At 35.7% G+C, this 14,869-nt stretch overlaps 1 protein-coding gene across 6 annotated transcripts in view; it reads left to right on the top strand.

Moving 5' to 3' along the window:
- The window catches only part of LOC127181102 (adhesion G protein-coupled receptor L2), a 133,638-nt gene that overhangs the window by 58,145 nt on the left and 60,624 nt on the right, over positions 1-14,869 (top strand). The gene's annotated exons all lie outside the window — the stretch shown is intronic.

The raw sequence follows: 14,869 nt of genomic DNA, 5'->3' as shown, positions 1-14,869 counted from the left end.
CAGTAAAAAATTATAGATTATTATTATTATTTTTTTCAATAAAAGTGCAATTTTTTAGTTTGCTAATGTTTTTATTTAATATTTTGTGTTTTTAGGAGATTTTATGGTACTAAATTGTGGAAACATTATGATAATTATTACCTGTTAACCACTTTTTGCCAAATCTAAACAAGCTTTGTTTCAAATTTGAGGTTGATATCTCAAAAACCAAGCTTTTTAGTAAGATTTTGTTTGGGTGCAGTACCAAACATTTCCACTAGATGAAATTTTGCCTCCCATTCAGTACAAGGACCTTTACCAAGTTTTATACCATTCCAATAGTAAAAAAAAAAACAAACTAATTTTCTGTCAAAAATGGCCAAAAAACACCGTAGGGTTAAAGCAATAATCATTGCATGGCCAAATGCCTGTATCATTGCCTTACAACAAGTCTTGAAGAATCACTTGCCAGGAAGGAAAAGATCAGTCATCAAGAGCCATTAAATGTGATTGTGAGCCATTAGACAACAATCCTCTAATAGCAAGAAGAATAATCAAACTGAAATTCACCGTTATTATTTTTGTGTAATTACCGTGTGCATGCGAGAGTGTATTTTATGTGCAAAAGGGCACATGTGTAAAGAATTATTGCTTTGTAAAACCATGCATCTTCTTGCAAAGAAGGGCAAAGTGACACTTTGTTTCTAAAAAATGTACCCAGTCATCAATATTTCCCCCCTCATCCCTCATAGGCTGAAAATCTGGCACAATGCTGTGCACCACTGAGCATGTGAGCAGTGAAAGCTGCGTATGAAGAGCTATTGAGATCTTGTGTGTAATGGAGTCACAGGGATCTCAGAATTGTGTTCAGATGTGTACATTTTCAGACAAACATTTAGTTTCCAAATGATTTTAGTTTACTCAAGTTGTATGTACAATATTTTTTTGCACGCTCAAAATATCCCCTTGTGTGTGGGCAGAGTTGTGGCACAAAAATAACTCCATAAAAACTATGATAAGTGGTGGCACTGGTGCCTGCTGTGCTTTAGCAGCACTACCCCTTTTCACGAGGCCTGATTGTTTCCATTTCTGTCTGCTGTCCTCAGCCGTGTGCATGCGAAGGTCGAGGCTTGAAATTCCAAGATCCTTCTTTCCCTTCTTCAAGCCACAATTAAGCCGACACACCAAATTTTAATTGGCCTACCATACATGATAGGGAATGCATGCGTTCAGCCTATTTTCACTCTGGCACTCACATGTAAATGTAATTAACAACTGAATTATCATAATTGCTACTAGTGGGTGATCAGGGCAGTGTAGCAAAATTGGGACAGTTGTGAGATGCTGATGAGAAGCCGGTGGTTTTGTCGAGTTCTTTGGTTGTTTTTGCTCCTTACTAAGTATTGATTCAAATTTTGAGCTATTGAGTCAAATTTCACAGGAAATTCCAGGCTTGCTTCATTCGTTCTTGCATGTTTACATCATGTCTTTAAACACTTGTCCAGCTGCTATATCCTGTCTGGGGTTGTGGAGCGCTTGTACCTTGTTGCAGCATTAATAGCGTTGCTGTGTAGAATTTAAACTAGTTATCGAGCTAGCATTTAACATGGTTATAAACAGCAACCGCGTTGGCCTCTGGGAAATCACCCACTGTCAAAACAAAGAGACCTTGAGCTGTGAAGAGTCTGGAAGTGACAGAGACCATGACAATACAAATCAGAACCACAGAATCAAATATGATACTTGCAGTCGCTGCCAAAAATATTGGTACCCATATTTATTTTTTGTTCCCCAATAATCCACAATCTCTTTTAGAAAAGTTGATCAAATAACAATTTGACAATTTTTAATAATTTACTAAATGTAAATCTTATTTATTTAATTAAAAAAGGTTAGATTTTAGTTTAAATATGAAATTTGAATGTGAAAAAAGAATCAGATTTTGAATAAATCAGGTAAATGATTCAAAGACTCACTAATGAGATTGTCACCTTGACTCTCACTGCTTTTTTTTTTTTACCTCTGCTGTGCAAAACTGGCTTTTGTTGATGCTGATTTATTAGATTGGTAACAGCCCTATAGTGTCTTGCTATTCTGATTAAATTGGATTCAATTTAAGAATTTGACAAAAGATGACGGATAAATTTAATAAGTTTAAAAAAAGGCATTACAAAGGCAAAAAAATGCCCATTGAAATCAATTTAAGGCAAATATCTCCCCTTACTGAATTATGAATTAATTCATTTCCGTCACTACTGTGGTTATAAAACCAGAGCTTAAACTAGGACATCTGCTGTGTTAATGAAAGTATAATTAGACATTCCTGTTCACAGCTTTACATTAGTGAGCTTGTGCTGAACATACACAAATCACTTGTTTGTTACCATTAAGCCTCAGGTAATTTAATGTTAGATATCTAACATTTCTGCTCAATATTATAATATTATGCTATATTTCAGTTCTCAGTATTGATTGCAATAAAATATTTTTCTTAAAAGGAAAATGTAAACAGTGTTTCCTTAGCAGAAATGGAATCTCTGAGCACAGGGATAAAATTAGTTGTTCACATTAATATTCACAGGGAGCGCGGCGAAGCCCCACAGCAATACCTGCCCGCAAAGCATCCGTAGAATTTACACCATCCGAAACTGATGACGTGAGATGCGTCTATGGGAGCCATTAAATCTCATTACCAGATTTTATGAGCTGCGTATTATGCCTCAACTGTGAGTTGTACTTTGGGTAATTACATGTTAGCACAATTTCCAGCTTTTAAAAGAGTACCAGGGACACCGTTGTGCTCTTTAACTGCTGTAACAACACCCTGAAATGCTACTGCGAGTCGAGGAACAGAGAGTGTTAAATCCTTCATAATAATCCTTCTTTACAATTCTTATGATTCCGTGAGGGCACAGACCGATGTAAAACACGTCTGATTTATAAAGGGATCTGTGTGAAATGAACAGCATGCTATGAAAAAGGAGGTTCGAACCAGAATAGAGGATTTGAGCTTTCACAACGAGTCAAGCATGTCAGTATAGACGCTAGAACAACAAGATTTCTGTTCATATTCTATCGTAGGTCAAAATCACCTCCCATCATCTCACGCAAATTTGTACGATAATGTAAGCGAACAGTCCTTCTTATTGTTTCTTTGAGTGTTGAGCCGTCGCTATAACAAATGAAAGAAATGAAATTGCATCTGAAAGGTCTGTTTACATCAACCCTTGACACAAAATATTGGGCTAAATGAAGAACAAATGGACCTTAGCGTAACTGATTTGACATTATAAATCACTTAATCTCCTCTTTGTCTTTTTAAAATCTGTGTATTTTTTATGAGGTACAACGGGGCTAAAGTCACCCCCTTAGAAAAAATGTGCTTTTCACTGCACCCAAGGTGTATGATTGCATGCGTTTGTATTGAACATTTATGGAGCAACAGATTTTGTGTGAAAATAAATCATACAAGACGTTTATTTTGTTTAAAAATCTCATAAATTATGATTAGGTGGCAAGCGGGGAGCTTTTACCCCACAAACGGGGTAAAAGGCATATAGTATTGATACAGTACAAACACTTTAGCTAAAATAATATATATATATTTAATAACAATCATTTTAGCAAAGTTTGTACTATTTTCTGCTTATTTTGATAAACAAAATAATTTTTTGTTCAGTAAATATACTGTCATTAAAATATGTTAATTTAAAACATATATTTTAAAATACAGAAACAAAAACATTTTAAAATGTAAAGATTCTGAAAGCATTAAAGAATGTTCCGTAATAACTGAATGTAGATTTACAGTAGTAACAACAAATTAAATGTCATTATATGATATGATTAATAGCATGTTTTTAAATATGATGGTTTCATTCTAAAATTAGTGACTAAGATGGACACCCAACATAAAACATAATATATGATATTTACCATCTGAATCTAACAATATCATGTCAAAAATGGAAAAATAAGCCTTCTATTAATTATCATGTTAATATTGTGCCTTTTAGCCCCAACAGCAGGGGTGCTTTTTACCCCAAATACCATGCTTTTACATATTCTTTTGTTATTTAAAAACGGCTGTTTCACAGAATCGATTTTGCGTTGCTGCACGCGATCGCGTCAGGCATCAGACAATTTTGCATGTGCATGTTGAAAAGCGAATGTTTTGGAAAGTGCTACGCCATGTTTTTCTGCCATCTAGTGGTTTAGAGGAAAATAATATCATAATATCAATAGCCCTGTTGTACCATATATTTTGAGTAAGGTAATGAAGAGCACCATTGGAAAAGTCTACGTCCAGTTGTCTACATTATGTCTTTCAGTGTTTTACTGCAGTGTCCAAACAAATTATTGAAGCCAGCTGCACATTTTTTAATGACAGAAAATTAATTCAAAGCACAATAGTATAAATACATGAAACATGAGATATACATGAACATTTTAAGTATTTTGCTTTCTGGCGAAGCGATAGACCATCAAATGAGATTTGGCTTTTGGTTCACATATCAGAGCAGTTGGTGGCACTAACAGACTGAAAACAATATTGATGACTTGTACTGGGTACATTACATCCATTAGTACATTATTCCAGTTCCTGTCCACTCCCGCTACCTACCACAGCTTTGACATTTTGTCACGCTCCCATTCACAAAATCCAGCAGGTAGAAGTCAACATGGATTTTCCGCTCTCATAAGATTTTGTCCCACTCTGATGTCATAGGTTAAAAGTTTGTGTTGCACCCTCTATTGGAATTTTGCGCTTTCTTCGACCTGATGCATATTCGTTTCGCTTTAGTGTGTAAAAAGCATTCATTTACCTCATTTTTCACTTTGCGTTTGGTGTGACAGGCCTTGAAGGGATACTCCACCCAAAAATGTATATGACTCCACCCAGATGTATGTGACTTTTCTTTCTTCTGTGGAACACAAATGGAGATTCTCCATATAATGTCAGTATATGGATCCCGGAAAGTTAAAGTTTCAAAAACCACATAAAAAGAAATGACGGTAATCCATACGACCACATCAGCTGGTTTAAGCTGGAAGTAGCTGGTTTTAGCTGGCCTCCCAGTCAGACTAGCTAAAGAAGTGATCAAAACCCCTTTAAAACCAGACTGGAGGACCAGCTAAATCCAGCTAACAAGGTCAGCAGGGCATTTGTCTTCTGGATCAAACCAATAGGTGTGTTTGAGAAAAATACGAATAGTTTTTAAACTATAAACCATCACTTTCAAGATTAATAGGTCACAAGTTTTTCTTCATAAGACATTGATTCATCAACTGGAGACAGAAGAAACAAAAGAAATGAAAGTTATATACAGCTGGGAAGGGATGAAGATGAGTAAACGTAGAGAGAATGTTCACTTTTGGGTGGAGTGTCTCTTTAATGGACCTTTTTCACATTTACGGGATTCGCAAACTTGGAAGTCGTCGTAGTTGCATAAATTCTATAATGGTGAACAGGAGACTTTCTTTTGCATTTATACTTGCTCCAACAGAGAAATTCCATGATAGCGTTTTCCATGAAGAAGGAGGGAAAATGGAGAAGAGAGATTACAGCTGATGGGAAAAAGATGTCAAATTTACCATCACAGCCTCAGCTGTTATATTACAATCACACTCGCAGCAGTTTACTGTAACTGTATTTTGACACAAGGATTGTGCTAGAAATGTACATTATGATTGTTTTTTTAAAAATGTCAATGTAAGCCAGATGGAGCTGTGGAAATGCATCAACACTGTTGTCCATCCTGTATTTTTTTTCTGCCGATTTCAATCAATGCATCATGCTACAGATGTCAAATGACTTGTGTGTCACTTCAAGTTAACTGTAAGCATAGACTAAAAAAGAGAGTCTCATGACTCATCAGTGAAGCATTATATTGAGAAGTTTTTTTTTCAACTCTCATTGATGGCTCCTTCTTCAGAGCAAAGGTACTAAAAGCCAGTAATAAAATGCATACTTAAATCCTGACACTTTAACTTCTCATTTTGACACTCTAAAGCCATTTTCAGTGACACGCACGGACCATTTTGTCTTTGTTAAATGAGGTAAAAATCTCGATTCAGAGTAGGCAATCATTTCAGGGGTAAAGAGGGAGAAATGTAATGTCCCTTAGAACTTAAATTGTAAAAGATTCAAAATGAATAGTTCCTACAGGCACAAAGAACCCTCAGCTACCATTGAAATTTAGTTTTTAATACGTGAAGTCATAAAGTATGGCTTACTTAAAGCCAGTTTTGGTGCATATCATTCCAGCTTTGGGGCTTAATAAGAGACTAAAATGTGGTTTTGAAGGCCACTGTCCTCTGGGAATGTCTCACAAGGGTGCCTCTGTGTGCTTTGAGTTTCAACATAACACATTTTGAGTTGAATCGAAGCATTCGCAGCAAACAGAACCGAGAACAGCGAGCGAGAAAAAAGAGAGTATTGTTCTGTGTTTTTTATTTTTTTTTCCCCTTCCTCCGCCTCCTCACTGTTTGCCTGTTTTTCATTCTCCTGCTTCACATTCGCTGTGTATTCCTAGAGGCAGTGTCAGTCCTGAAGTTAATAAGCCACATTTCCACTCTCTTTGGTCTTTAGCGCACATACATCAGCGTTTCTAAATGGAGTCTCTGACTTGGGCACCAATCCGTCTGGTTTTTATGTGCCTGTGGCTATTCACAGGGACTCACCAGTCAACCTGCTAATGCTGTCGTTTAGCAATGGAGCGTTTGACACCTGTTAGTCTGTAGTGATAAGTGGAAATGTGATGCCCGTGTGGGGTCTAAGGCTGTAAATCTTTTAAGAGATTCTGCAAAACAGGTGTTTCTCTTGATGAATCGGCTCACTAATCGGCCTGAACTGTCTGAAATGGTTTACGGCTCGAGCAGCACAGATCAGAACAGCAAATTTTCATCACCCCTAAGCAGGAGTTAATTAAAAATCATGGCATAGTGCATGGTAAAATCAAAGGACTTTGTGCATGGTACGTAATGTCTTTAGTCTCCTAATATGGAAGCCATAGGTAACTGTGGCAATTAACTAAAAAAACTCCATTTGATGTTGAAAACTGGGGAGAAACCAGACAAGGAGACCAGTTCTCCTCTGGCATCAGTGTTGGGGAAAGTTACTTTTAAAAGTAACGCGTTACAATATTGCGTTACTCCCTAAAAGAGTAACTTATTGCGTTACTTTTTATGAAAAGTAATGTCCTCTAATGATTTCTATCAGCACAGAGACAGGAGAGCTGTCAGTCAATACATGGACAAAACAAAGCAACTGGCGTTACATATTTGAAAAAGTAACTATTGTAAATTTAAATGTAATACGTTACATAAGTAGTTACTCGAAACTCACTTACTGTCTGGCAGTACAGTCCAAATGTAATGTCGGCAATGAAGTGGATACATTACTGCATTTATTGAACTGTGAAATTAGGGTGTAAGTGTTTTTGAGCCCCGTTTGGGACTGAATGGTAAAGCGCAGGTAGATCCGGAAACAGCAGCAGTTCCTCTGTGTGGTCTATTATCAACAGCTGAAGAGATGCAGATGTTAATCCACTGAATGTTTCTTGTTAGATGCTTGGCACAGGCCACGGTTTGTTGCTGGACAGCAGTATTAAGCTGGGCCTGGATCTGAACCCTTAGGATAATATCCCTAGAATAGGAAAGAATGCAGTTAAACCATGAGATTGCTAGTAGGGCTGAAATGGTTAGTCAACATTATCACTACCATTTCAAAATAAAAATAAAAAATCCGACAAATATTTTTTGTTGTCGAACTGTATTTGATCTCATATGACCTAATGTAATAACATGCAACTGCAATAGCAAGGTTTGACCAGTGTGGTGCTGTAGCGAAAAAAAACTGTATTTCAGCACTCCTACGTACAATCCAATGCAAGACAAGCTTATGAGAAGTGGAAACAAATCTGAGCCAGTTGAGTGTGGGAACGTTTTGCAAAACTACAAACAAAAATTTGTAAAGCTGTTTCACAGTGAAGACCTTTTTCATTTGTTGTTTATGGGTACGAAGAAATTTTATGTAAGCAAGCAGTGGTTTACTGTTAGTGAAAATCCTGATTCTGCTAAGAAGGGGCTTAGAAGAATATGAAAATATGTGCTGCAAAGCTCTGTATGTCAACGCTATCTAACGGCCAATTTGTACGAATATTACGAGGTGGCTAATTTGTACAAGTTTATACAATCTCACTTGTATAATTTTGTACACTTTTTGTGACGGTTTAGTTTAGGAACAGTGTTAGGTGTGGTCCTTTGTACAAATTTCTGCGAATTTGCCGCCTTGTAAAATCCATACAATTTTTCACAAATGTGACTCCGGACCACAAAACCAGTCTTAAGTAGCACAGGTATATTTGTAGCAATAGCCAAAAATACACTGTATGGGTCAAAATTATTGATTTGTCTTTTATGTCAAAAATAATTAGGATATTAAGTAACGATCATGTTTCATGAACATATTTTGTAATTTTTTCACCTTAAATATATAAAAACTTACTTTTTGATTAATAACATGCATTGCTAAGAACTTCATTTGGACAAATTTTAAGGCGATTTTCTCAGTATTTAGATTTTTTTTTTAATTTTAGATTTTCAAATAGTTGTATCTTAACCAAATATTGTCCTATCCTAGAAACCATACATCAATAGAAAGCTTATCTACTCAGCTTTCAGGTGATGTATAAATCTCAATTTCAACATTTTTTTTTTTTTTTTTGTGGTCCAGGGTCACAAATAATATGAATTTGTACAAGACTGGTTGTTTCTATGTTTGTACAAATAAGCCACCTTATCAAATATAGGTCTGTGCAAATTGTCTATACAAAGGTCACATTGTATATGTATATGGAAATGTATAGTGTACAGTATGTATAACTGAATATTTTAACTAATTGCAAAAGATGAGAAATCGATCAAAGCCTACCGATTAATCGGTGAAATAATTGATGAGTGGTCGATTAATCGTTTTTATAATAGGTAATCAATTTGATTCAATAATCAACAGCAGTTCTAATTGCTAGTGCTTCAGAAGGTGTCTTGGTATAGGTTAGTCACATTTTTTTTTAAACAGAAGAACGACTTATGAAGATTTAGTGGTGGTTTGCGTCATTATTATTATTATTTGGACAAAGCATCTTGCTGTGCAACTTAATAAACTATATATTTTATAAAACAGCATGTTGTTTTCAAAGAGACTGGACTAGGACTTATGAATTCATGGTTATAAGGAAGTTTCGAGATGGACTAAAGCCACATACTATGGGATGAGGTGTGTCTTTTCCCTCAAATGACCTGATAGAGTCCTCATCCATCTCAATCACACATTACTGCTGGAGATGTCAGGGAAGATGACTCTGTCAACAATGGAAACCGATATTCAGTCATTTAATCAATAGTGGAGCTGAAGCTTCACAGATAAATTTTCCCTTGAGGGTTCTTAGGAGCTACAAAAAGGACCATCCAAGAGAAATTTGAAGAAACTATTGATTGTAAGAGTAAATGTGTCTGAATTGGGGCGATGTTGTTGGTTTTTTTTGTTCTGTTTTGATGCAATGCTTTTTTTAGGCCTTGAGATCTTGGCAGCACCAAAGAATTGGCACTTTGGTGGCCTCAGACAACACAAACACACGCTGATCCTAAATTATTGTTTTGACACCACCAGCGTGTAATAAAAAACTCCAGCTGGAGAAAACTTTGGACAAAGACTACATTTGCATTTGGCAACTGCTGCTTTTAGCCTAAAAGAAAAGAACTGACACCAGTTAGCCGGTCTCATTTCTTCAGGTTTTAGTCAGCGAAGCCTCCAGAGCAGTAATAAGCGCAAGTCAACGTCAATTATGTGACAGATTTGTTTAGCAATCTCACCACTTTTCCTCTTGAAGTCCCAATTTCTCAGCAGACCATTCAGGATTGCTCTTCACTCTGGACTCATGTTATTCTTAATCGTTGCGAGCCGTTGAGTGCTCTCGTCTTTGATAGGCTATACGTCCTCGCGTTCTGATTTCTCCGCAGAGGGTGATTTCAGTGACACTGACTGAAATGACAGCTAATTGAGGCTACTTTTCCTGAAAGCTCTGATGGACAATACTCTACGATTCCTCCTCCTGCTAGGCGGTGAAATTGCCTGGCATAATAAAAAAGAAAATTGTAGAGGTATGAGGCAGGAGATGTCAAAATAAAGCAACGAGGTAGGCTCAGCCATTGACAAGCAGTTTACCTTAGTATTTGTTTTCTCCCACTCGTTCGCTCTCTTTGTTTTCCACTTCGCCAAAGAAGAACATTAAAGTGGACACAAGGTGAATACAGTTGCTGCAAGACTGTTGAGAGGTTAAGAATTGATTTTCATCTAAAAAGCATGCTTTCATTGGGATTTTCTTTTCATCTTTCCTCTCTATAATGCTTAGTAGTGTTTGGAATCACAGCACTGCTTTGTGTACAAGGGTAACTGCTGTATTTATGGTTTTCCTATACGCGTCACCTACTGAGTGAATTTACCTTTTCATTCAGCCCATCTGCTGTTTTTGTTCAGACCAATTATATGCATAACATGCAGTACGTAATCATTTATTTAACCTGAAATGTATGTTACTTTTTGTTTTCATCAATATTTGTATTATTTGAACTGTAAAGTTGTTTAAATTATAGTTTTTACTTTTTCTTTTGCAGTTTAGTATGCTACCATAGACAATAGTGGTCGACAAAAATATATCGCAAAAGCTAAAATATCAGTTGATATTTGGCTTCTTTTTTTATTGTCAGCATCAGTCAGTGGTTTTTCTGTTTGGCTGATATGTTGCAAGTGAGAAAACTAGTGTTGAAAGCGTTGCAAAATCTGTATGGCAGAATTTCCAATCATGCAGATTCCTATTAAAATGACTGGAATTCCCAGAACAACATTAACATTTTTTTGAGATATGCATTGGTTAAAAACAATTATTGCGCTTATGTTTATAATTAAGGTAAAAGTAGTTCCATTTAGTTTTTTATTTTTTTTGATTTAAAAAGCAAAGTTAAAAATGTTACCAAAATTGTGGTGTATGTGTTTGGAGAGTGTCTATGTAATTACATTCTAAGCATTTCATTTTTCATGCAAGTGCTATGTATTGCATTACAGTGGAGATTTCATATATCATGCAACACCATTTCCGCTTCACCTCTGGTGTTTCTGTGTTCTGTCTATCAAAGACGTGTGTGTTTCTCCAGTGTAGCAACACGAAAGTGTTATTTATTCCTCTGCGGTGTGGTTACAGCTGGAGAATGTGAATGGTTAAGAAATGAGCAAACATGTGAAAAGTGACCATGACTGGCTGAGTTTTGGACTTTTATTCCTGCTAACCCCATTACCAAATTTATTACACCTAAACTCTGGTTTGGTCTGCAGCATTGTGGTGATAATACACCGTTCTTTGAGTATGAACTTAACCGGGATTGGGTTAGGACTGCTACAACGTCCAAAAAAAAGCACCACATTAGGAAACCATTGCAAACTGAACCCCTTCCATACCGCAAGGGTTTATACGCAATATTGGCTGAAAAATCAGTCACAGATGCATACTTTGAAAATCCACCAGAAATAGTATGCTGTCTGTGTACCTTTGACATAGTTTTGGCTCTACTACGTGTGCTTTATAGGGTGGATATAATGAACATTGCAATTCAGCCTGCATTTGTTTAGAGTAAACTTTTTAGTCAACTGAAAATTGTCTGATGGTGAATGGTCAACAAATTAACAAACACATTAATTGACAGTGAACCTATTTAATTATGCTTTGTCTGCTGCTTCAAACATGGCAAATATTGTCTCATGCTGCCACAAGCAGAACATATTTCCCCTTTTTTTTTTTTTTTTTTTTTAGCAGTTGTGAGAGTCCACTTAGTTGTTCCAAGTGTTTTGGGTAGTTTTGCACACTGGGCTGTTCAGGGAGATCTGGATCAAAATCAACTGATTTTGTTAAATGGAGAAACAGAACCGGAATTGTTCCAGATTGGTGGTTTGTAAGCTAGCCCAGTTTGTGTGTGTATGCGTGTAACCATTGGCAGGTAGTGTTGTCTCAATTCCAAAATTTCAGCATTCGGTACCAATACTAGTGAAATTGATCAATGCTCAATAACCATTTTGATCTCAAAAGTAAAATCTTTACATATAGGGAATGGAAATCTATCAGTTAAAATGTTATGTGTGTTGAATACTGCATTTAAAATGTAACAGTGGAATATAATTCAGTGGATTTCTTCTTGTTTGAATGTTTTGATTTAATACTTTTATTTTGTAAGTTAATGTTGTGAGTTAAATGTTTTAAGCTATTCATTTTATGAATTCTGTATGAATTCAGAATAGGCAGTCATTTTTGTCATTTTAAAAAGAATTAATAATATTTAATAATTTAAATAATGTTTTATAGTACTATTTTATTTACATCAGCAGTTATATAGTAATAGAAAAAATAAAATAGCAGCCTACTGCATGTATAACCGCTCATTTCTGAAATTTTACTGAATTATGCACTGTTGAAGTTTACAGTGTTGCAGCTCTGTCAAATAGCCTATTGAGTGCATTATTCTAGACTAATAAAATAAAATATATACACAAACAACATTTTTAGGTTTATTCTGTTTCTGAATAAATAAAGTATTTTTTTTTCATTCTAACCTAAAAATAGCTTACAGTTTTTGCCCAGAACAAACAAGTATGTTGTTAATCCCTTATTTTTTACATAAATTATGAATAAAAAATATGTTGTAGCTTTAATGCAGTTTTAAAAACTTCTTGTCTGAAAATGTTTCTCTTTCTCATTTTCTTTTCAATCAAGACACATGAAAACATGCATTCAACATTCATTTTTGATTTTTAAAGTCATCGTGAGAATGTGCATCTTCACCATGAACCTAATATTGGGTTCTATTGGATTGTCTTCACCAGTTCTCATTTCAAACACAAATTCAATACGTGGAAAAACAGTCGATGTGAGCAGAGAGCATGTAGAAGATATACTTGAATATTTGGTATTTTTTAAGGAACTTATTGATCAAATATTTTTTACAAATCACCCAGCCCTGATGTAAGGGCAATGGGATCATCAGTGGATGCACTTTAAGTAGTACTAGAATCTGTCTTGGAAAGTAGAGGGAATCTTTCTCGTTGGTCAAAAAGTACATCAGCAGCACAGTCACGGCTTAGCCAATAAAAAATGTGTTATTTGCTGTAGGTTTTTAAATAGAATGATTTAACTCCTGAAATGGACAGATGCCTTGCCTTATTATTTATGAAGAAGAATTTATGTGTGACTTTGAAATATCAAGGTCTGTGAAACATCTGACCTTCTTAGATTAAGAACCTTAGCAACAACTAACAGTCATTTAACTACTTTGAACATCCCATTTTTATGGTGTCCGTACTCATTTATTATGTATACAGTTTACTAGTTTTACTGTTTGATATTTTATGTACCGTTCTCCACTGCCTCATTTACAGAAGTCTGAACCATTTAAAGTTTGATTTGAGTGTTTGCATTATGTATTTACATAGAAAGATATTCTCACTTTACCTCAAGGCTGCTAGTCAAATTTGTAACGTTCGCTGTGTTTGCAGTGAAGAGTAAAAACAAAATGCATTTGTTCACTTACACTATAGGCTGTTTTTGCACAGACATTTCTTCAGTCTCTGATACATGTGACAGAAAGACAGACATCTCAGACTGACTTACAGCTCGATACAATTGATTTAACTTCACTGTTACAATCACAGTGTTTCTGAGCATTGTGATCCTTCTGTTTACTTGCATAAATTCTAGTTTGGTGGTTTAAAGCGAGGATTTACACCGAGCTCGGACAACAGCTGCACAACTAAACTCAAGGATAAAGATGAAATCTTTTAGGAACCGTCTCAGTCGGTCGGAGAAATTCGTACACGTTTCCTGCATAATCGCAGATCCGTATCATCCTATTACTGTAATGCAATGATTCAAGTTGCATTATATTCCCACTGAGAATGAAGATGAAATGGGTAAAAGCCAATGCAGGCGGGCGTTGTCTCTCTCGGTTGACATATAATCTGGTCCCACATGCACATTTAATTCTCTAGTGATGTCAGAAGTACTGCTACTTTATAAACAAGTCACAGCAAAAACAAAAACTGATGCAGCAATAGCGTGATTCTGCACTGTCAGTAATACTGACTTCCAATCAGTGGTGATCATTCTTACATCCTATTCCATTTGCAAACTTTCTTGCTCATAATCGGATTGCAGTAACTTTTTATGGATTACATGATCACATATTGTTCACACTATAAATTATTCATAAAGTATTGATTCTCCTCAGTTCTTTTTAATTTTCCTTTTCAAAATGAACCTACTGATAGTCATCCTGTTTTGGTGTAATTGCACACTGAAAATGGACCCATGTATTTTAATTAGGAGTTATATTATCGCTCAATGAGTCATTTAACCATGTATTATCTTTGGACTTTGCCTTTAAAACGCATTAAAATGCATAAATTCATCTCATTTACAGCGTGATCCACACATACGTGCCAGACTGCATTCGTTTGGTGAAGCTAGTTTTAATTTTGTGTCTTGTATGTGTATTTAAATGTCTTTTGTAATAAATTTATAGACTGTTAATTTGAAAAATGTGGTGTGGTACCACACATAGATGGCTTTTTTTAAAAGAGCAGGTCATATTATATTTTAAAGTGTCTTAATACTGTGTTGGAGTCCCCTACAACAGGTTTAAATTCATCTAAGGTCCAAAAACATTGTAACTTCCGATTGGATGCTCTTTTGTTCCAGTTCCATAGGAACCCATTCAAATAGCGTCCATCTGTTTCTAACGTTGGCAGCTCTGTGTCATCTATACACTCATTAAACTTTAAGGAGTG

The sequence above is a fragment of the Labeo rohita genome, chromosome 2 (genome assembly GCF_022985175.1).
Source record: "Labeo rohita strain BAU-BD-2019 chromosome 2, IGBB_LRoh.1.0, whole genome shotgun sequence".
In the NCBI taxonomy this organism is placed as follows: Eukaryota; Metazoa; Chordata; class Actinopteri; order Cypriniformes; family Cyprinidae; genus Labeo; species Labeo rohita.
The sequence above is the reverse complement of the archived record's forward strand: the minus strand, read 5'-3'. Positions and strand labels throughout refer to the sequence as shown.